Source organism: Lathyrus oleraceus, chromosome 5, assembly GCF_024323335.1.
Source record: "Lathyrus oleraceus cultivar Zhongwan6 chromosome 5, CAAS_Psat_ZW6_1.0, whole genome shotgun sequence".
Classification (NCBI taxonomy): Eukaryota; Viridiplantae; Streptophyta; class Magnoliopsida; order Fabales; family Fabaceae; genus Lathyrus; species Lathyrus oleraceus.
Genome location: NC_066583.1, coordinates 289,384,631 through 289,390,630, shown reverse-complemented (window position 1 = coordinate 289,390,630; position 6,000 = coordinate 289,384,631).

Below are 6,000 nucleotides of genomic sequence, written 5' to 3'. Positions count from 1 at the left end.
TTTATGCGTATATTTTTTAACTATGTCTGCGTTCACGGGATGTGGGAAGTCTTCGCCATCCATTGTAGCAAGCATCATGGCTCCACCAGAGAATACCTTCTTAACTACAAACGGCCCTTCGTATGTGGGAGTCCATTTGCCTCTAGAATCACCTTGTGGTAGAATGATACGCTTTATTACCAAGTCGCCAATTTGATACACCTGTATCTTGACCTTTTTGTTAAATGCCTGGGTCATGCGCTTCTGATATATCTGCCCATGACAAACAGCCGCAAGTCTCTTTTCATCAATCAAATTTATCTGATCGAGTCGAGTCGGAATCCATTCATCCTTGTCTAAACCTGCCTCTTTCATGATTCTTAGGGAGGGAATCTGAACTTCCACCGGTAAGACGGCTTCCATTCCGTAGACTAAAGAGAAAGGAGTTGCCCCTGTCGAGGTTCGGACTGAAGTGCGATAACCATGAAGAGCAAATGGTAACATCTCATGCCAGTCTTTGTATGTTACTGTCATCTTTTGTATGATCTTCTTAATATTCTTATTAGCAGCTTCCACGGTGCCGTTCATCTTTGGCCGGTACGGAGAAGAGTTATGGTGTTTTATTTTGAACTGCGTGTAGAGTTCAGTAATCATCTTGTTGTTCAAATTGGTGCCATTGTCTGTGATAACTCTTTCAGGGATGCCACATCGACAAATGAGACTATTCTTGATGAACCGTGCCACCACATTCTTGGTGACAGAAGCAAATGAGGCCGCCTCTACCCACTTTGTAAAATAATCAATAGCAACAAGAATGAAACGATGTCCATTAGAAGCAGTAGGTTTAATCTCTCCAATCATATCAATGCCCCACATTGCAAAGGGCGAAGGTGTCGTCAACACATTCAATGGAGCAGGAGGCACATGTACTTTATCCGCATAGATCTGGCACTTGTGACAAGTTCTGGAATGATGGTGGCAATCAGCTTCCATGGTAGACCAATAATACCCTGATCTCAGAATCTTCTTGGCCATCGTATGTCCACTAGAATGAGTCCCAAAAATACCGTCGTGTATGTCTTCCATAATCTTTTCTGCTTCCCTCTTATCCACACAGCGAAGCAAAATCGAATCATGATTACGTTTGTATAATACCCCATTACTCAAAAAGAATTTAGCGGAGAACTTTCTCAGAAATTTTCTGTCATTAATGGATGCTCCTTCAGGGTATTCCTGAGTTTCTAAATATCTTTTTACTTCGTGGAACCAAGGTTTCTCTTCTACTTCATCAGCATTAAGTTCACAACAATATGCTGGTTCATCTAACCGTTCAATGGTAATCATGGGAGCTTCATTGCCCCATCTGACTCTGATCATAGATGACATGGTAGCTAATGCGTCTGCCAACTGATTCTCTTCTCGTGGGATATGTTCGAATGTAATCTCTTCAAAGTATGGGATTAATGTCAACACCCGCTCTCGATAAGGGATGAGATTCGGATGTTTAGTGTCCCATTCTCCTTTGATCTGACTGATTACTAATGCTGAGTCTCCGTACACACTCAAAAACTTGATTCTTAGGTCTATAGCAGCTCTGAGTCCCAAAATACATGCTTCATACTCAGCCATATTATTGGTACAATCAAAACATAGTCTAGCAGTGAAATGCGTATGGCAACCCTCGGGGGAAATGATTACAACACCAACACCATTGCCCAATGCATTAGAAGATCCATCAAAAACCATAGTCCATCGGGATCCCAGTTCGTGTCCTTCATCCGGTCCAGGTTCTTCATAATCAGTAACAAGCATGACATCCTCATCTGGGAACTCAAAATTCATAGGTTGGTAATCATCAACTGCTTGATGAGCCAAATGATCGGCTAACACGCTTCCTTTGATTGCTTTCTGAGTAGTGTATTGGATATCATACTCTGTTAAAATCATCTGCCATCTTGCTATTCTTCCGGAGAGGGCAGGTTTCTCAAATATGTATTTGATAGGATCCATCTTAGAAATCAATAAAGTGGTATGATTCAACATATACTGTCTTAGTCGGCGAGCAGCCCAAGCCAAAGCACAACAAGTTTTCTCGAGCAGTGAGTATCTTGTTTCACAGTCGGTAAACTTTTTGCTAAGGTAGTATATGGCATGCTCTTTTCGACCAGACTCGTCATGTTGCCCCAACACACACCCCATTGAATTTTCTAACACGGTCAAATACATGATTAGAGGTCTTCCTTTAACTGGTGGCATCAGAATTGGAGGTTCTTGGAGGTACTTCTTGATTTTGTCAAAAGCTTCTTGACATTCATCATTCCATATCATCTCCTGATTTTTCCTCAGTAATTTGAAGATGGGTTTGCAGGTAGCAGTCAAATGGGAGATAAATCGGGCAATGTAATTCAAGCGTCCCAAGAAACCTCTGACTTCTTTATCTGTACGGGGAACTGGCATTTCTTGAATAGCTCTCACCTTAGTCGGGTCAACCTCAATTCCTTTACCACTGACAATAAATCCCAAGAGTTTACCGGATCTTACTCCAAAGGTGCATTTGTTCGGGTTCAATCTCAACGTGTACCTCTTCAACCTCTCAAACAGTTTGTATAAATGATTGAGATGTTCTTCTTCAGTATGAGATCTGGCTATCATGTCATCCACATATACCTCTATTTCATGATGGATCATCTCATGGAACAAAGTCACCATAGCACGTTGGTATGTTGCCCCTGCATTCTTTAGACCGAATGGCATTACTTTGTAACAGAAAGTGCCCCATTGCATCACAAACGTAGTTTTCTCCATGTCTTCGGGCGCCATCTTAATCTGGTTATAACCTGAGAATCCATCCATGAATGAGAATACCTTATGTTGAGCGGTGTTATCTACCAGAACATCAATGTGCGGAAGTGGAAAGTCATCTTTGGGACTCGCTTTATTCGAATCTCTGTAATCTACAAACATTCGCACCTTACCATCCTTCTTTGGCACCGGGACCACATTAGCAACCCATTGAGGATAAGAAGTAACAGCCAGAAAACCTGCCTCAAATTGTTTCATAACCTCGGCTTTGATTTTCTCAGACATTTCAGGATGCATGCGACGAACCTTTTGCTTAACAGGACGACAATTTTCCTTCATTGGCAAACGATGCACTACTATATCAGTATCCAGTCCTGGCATGTCTTCATAAGACCAAGCAAAAATCTTCATATAGTCGTGTAACATCTGAGTCAATCTTTCTTTGACACTGTTTCCCAAGCCTGCTCCTATTTTGACTTCTTTCTTGTCTACTTCGGTACCCAGATTTACAGTCTCAATTGATTCCTCATGCAGCTGTATAGTCTTTTCCTCTTGCAGTAACAGTCTGGCAAGCTCTCCAAGTACTTCACAATCTTCCTCACTTCCATCCTCGACCTGGTAGATCGAATTTTCAAAGTCATAATGAACAGTAGCAGAATTATTATCAACAGGATCCAGAGTGGATATGGATCTGCAATTTGTTACGTGAGTGTGTGTAAGAAAGCATAGCTTGTTTAAAAGACGACAGGAAAGATAAAGAGCGCAATATTTGAATGCAAAAAGTCCATTGATTTATTGAATGTGGATATGCTTATGAAAATGACAAAACCCTTAACAAATCAGCTATTTGTGCCCCGGGCATAGACACAATGCTTTAAGAAGTTCAATTGTAAAAATTAAAAATTTGCAACACTAAAATAGGCAATAACAATTACTCCTGACTAAAGGAAATCGAGATAGTGTCTTCAGCCTTCCAATTTTTGAGTCCGTCACCAATTGTTGGGAAGATCCAGTTATCCAAGTCGCAATCGCTATCAGCATCTTCTACAGCATTAATCTGATCATTGACCATCTTTTCAGAGCGAAATCCCAGGCCAAATCTATCAGACTTGTACGGTACATCGATCAGTTGACCCCAGCCAGTACGACCACCATCTTCGACCACGGCTTGAGCGTCTTTCAGAGAAGTCATGGCAGGAGGAGCACGAATAACCTTGGGCACACGGGAAGTTGGCTTAAGGATGGGACTGGTCGGAGGAACTACTTCAAATGACTGAGAAGGAGTCTCAAAGAATTCACCATCCATCTCAACGTATCTGAAGGTATGCACACTACTGACAATATACTCTTCTTCTCCACACACAGTGACAATCTTACCCCCTATTGGATACCTCAGCTTTTGATGGAGAGACGAAGCTACAACACTTGCCCCATGAATCCAAGGGCGTCCCAGCAAGCAGGAATAGGCAGGACGAATGTTCATTACGTGAAAGGTAGTGTTGAAGACTTGAGGTCCTATCTTGATAGGGAGAACCACTTCACCATGGACAACACTCTTCGCACCATCGTAAGCACGTAGCACAATGTCACTAGGTTTCAGTTCAATGCTTTTACAGTCAAGTTTATCGAGCACAACTTTCGGTAGCACATTCAAAGAAGAGCCATTATCGATCAACACATGAGATAAGGTGATCCCCTTACACTCAATGGAGATATGCAGAGCTTTATTGTGATTCTTTCCTGTTGGTGTCAGGTCAGCATCGGAAAAGCCTAGGCCATTGTCAACCGTCAAGTTAGCAACATAATTTTCGAACTGATCGACGGATGTCTCCTGAGGTACATGAGCGGTCTTCAAGAATTTCATCAATGCATTGGCATGAGATTCAGAAGATAACAACAAGGATAACATCGAAATTTTAGACGGAGTATGCCCCAACTGTTCTACCACATCAAAATCACTCTTGCGGATGATTTTCAGCATTTCTTCCATTTCCTGTTTGGCAACATCTTCGGTAGTAACTTTGACTGGCGTCTTTGACTGAGAAGGATTGATTACTGGTTCCTTTTCTCGAGCTTCGGGGATGGGAGGTGAGATCTCTGGAGAAAAGATCCTTCCGCTTCGAGTAATTTTACTAGTCCCAACAATGTCAACGTCATTAGGATTAGCAGAATTATCATCTTGCTTTATGTCGTGGATGTAAACATCACCTCCATAATTCCACGGAATGGCTTTGCTTGAGGAATATGGTACTGGGCCAGGTGAGGTAATAATTAGGGGAGCTACCTTGGGCTCAGCAGTAATCTTCACAGGCACTCTAGTAGCGGTAATCTTCACAGGCACTCTGGACCTAGCAATCACAGATATTTCTTCAATAGGGTTTTCCACCTTAGGAATCTTTTCAAAGAGAATTGTACAATCATCCATCAGCCGTTGAATACCATTCCTCAACTTCAAACAATCATTGGGTCGGAGTATACAGAGATCTCAATTTTCAGCACAACCGGGAAATAAACCAGCTTGCAATAAATTCTTCTTGATGATAAGGAGAGGAGATGTTAAGTCAGCTATATTAGGAATGTGAGAATTGTCATCCACGGCATTAACAGTCTTGTCATGATTAGGCATAGGAGCAGTGATGACATTAGGAGTCTCCGGAGGATCAAATTCAATTTCTCCAGCGTCGATCATATCCTGGATCCAACAATCGTTTGTATCATGCCCGGGGCTATCGGAGTGATATGCACACCTGACATTGGGATTATAACGAGGAGAAGTAGTGTTGGGATTTGCAGGAGGATCTCTGAGGGTAATTAAATTGGCTTTTAGCATACCCTGCAGTACTTGTGCTAAAGTCATATTGATCTTGGTAAACTGCCTTCTTGGTCTGTCTTGTCTGTGTTGGAAGTTTTGAGATGGCGGTGCTGCAATCGTAACTGCTCCAATAGTATGGTCAGGATTTTTCTTGTTATGACCCCTTTGACCGTACACAGCATTTGACTCGTTCCTCCCCTGGTAGGACTTTTTGGTGCTTGCAGAGGTAGCCACCTGTATCTTTCCATTTCGAATGCCGCTTTCAACATGTTCACCCGTCAATATAAGTTCAGTGAAACCCGATGAGGAACTTCCCAATAGATGGCTGTAGAATGGACCAGTCAGTGTACCCATGAACATGTCCACTAATTCTCGATCAGTCATAGGGGGTTTGACTCTGCCAGCCA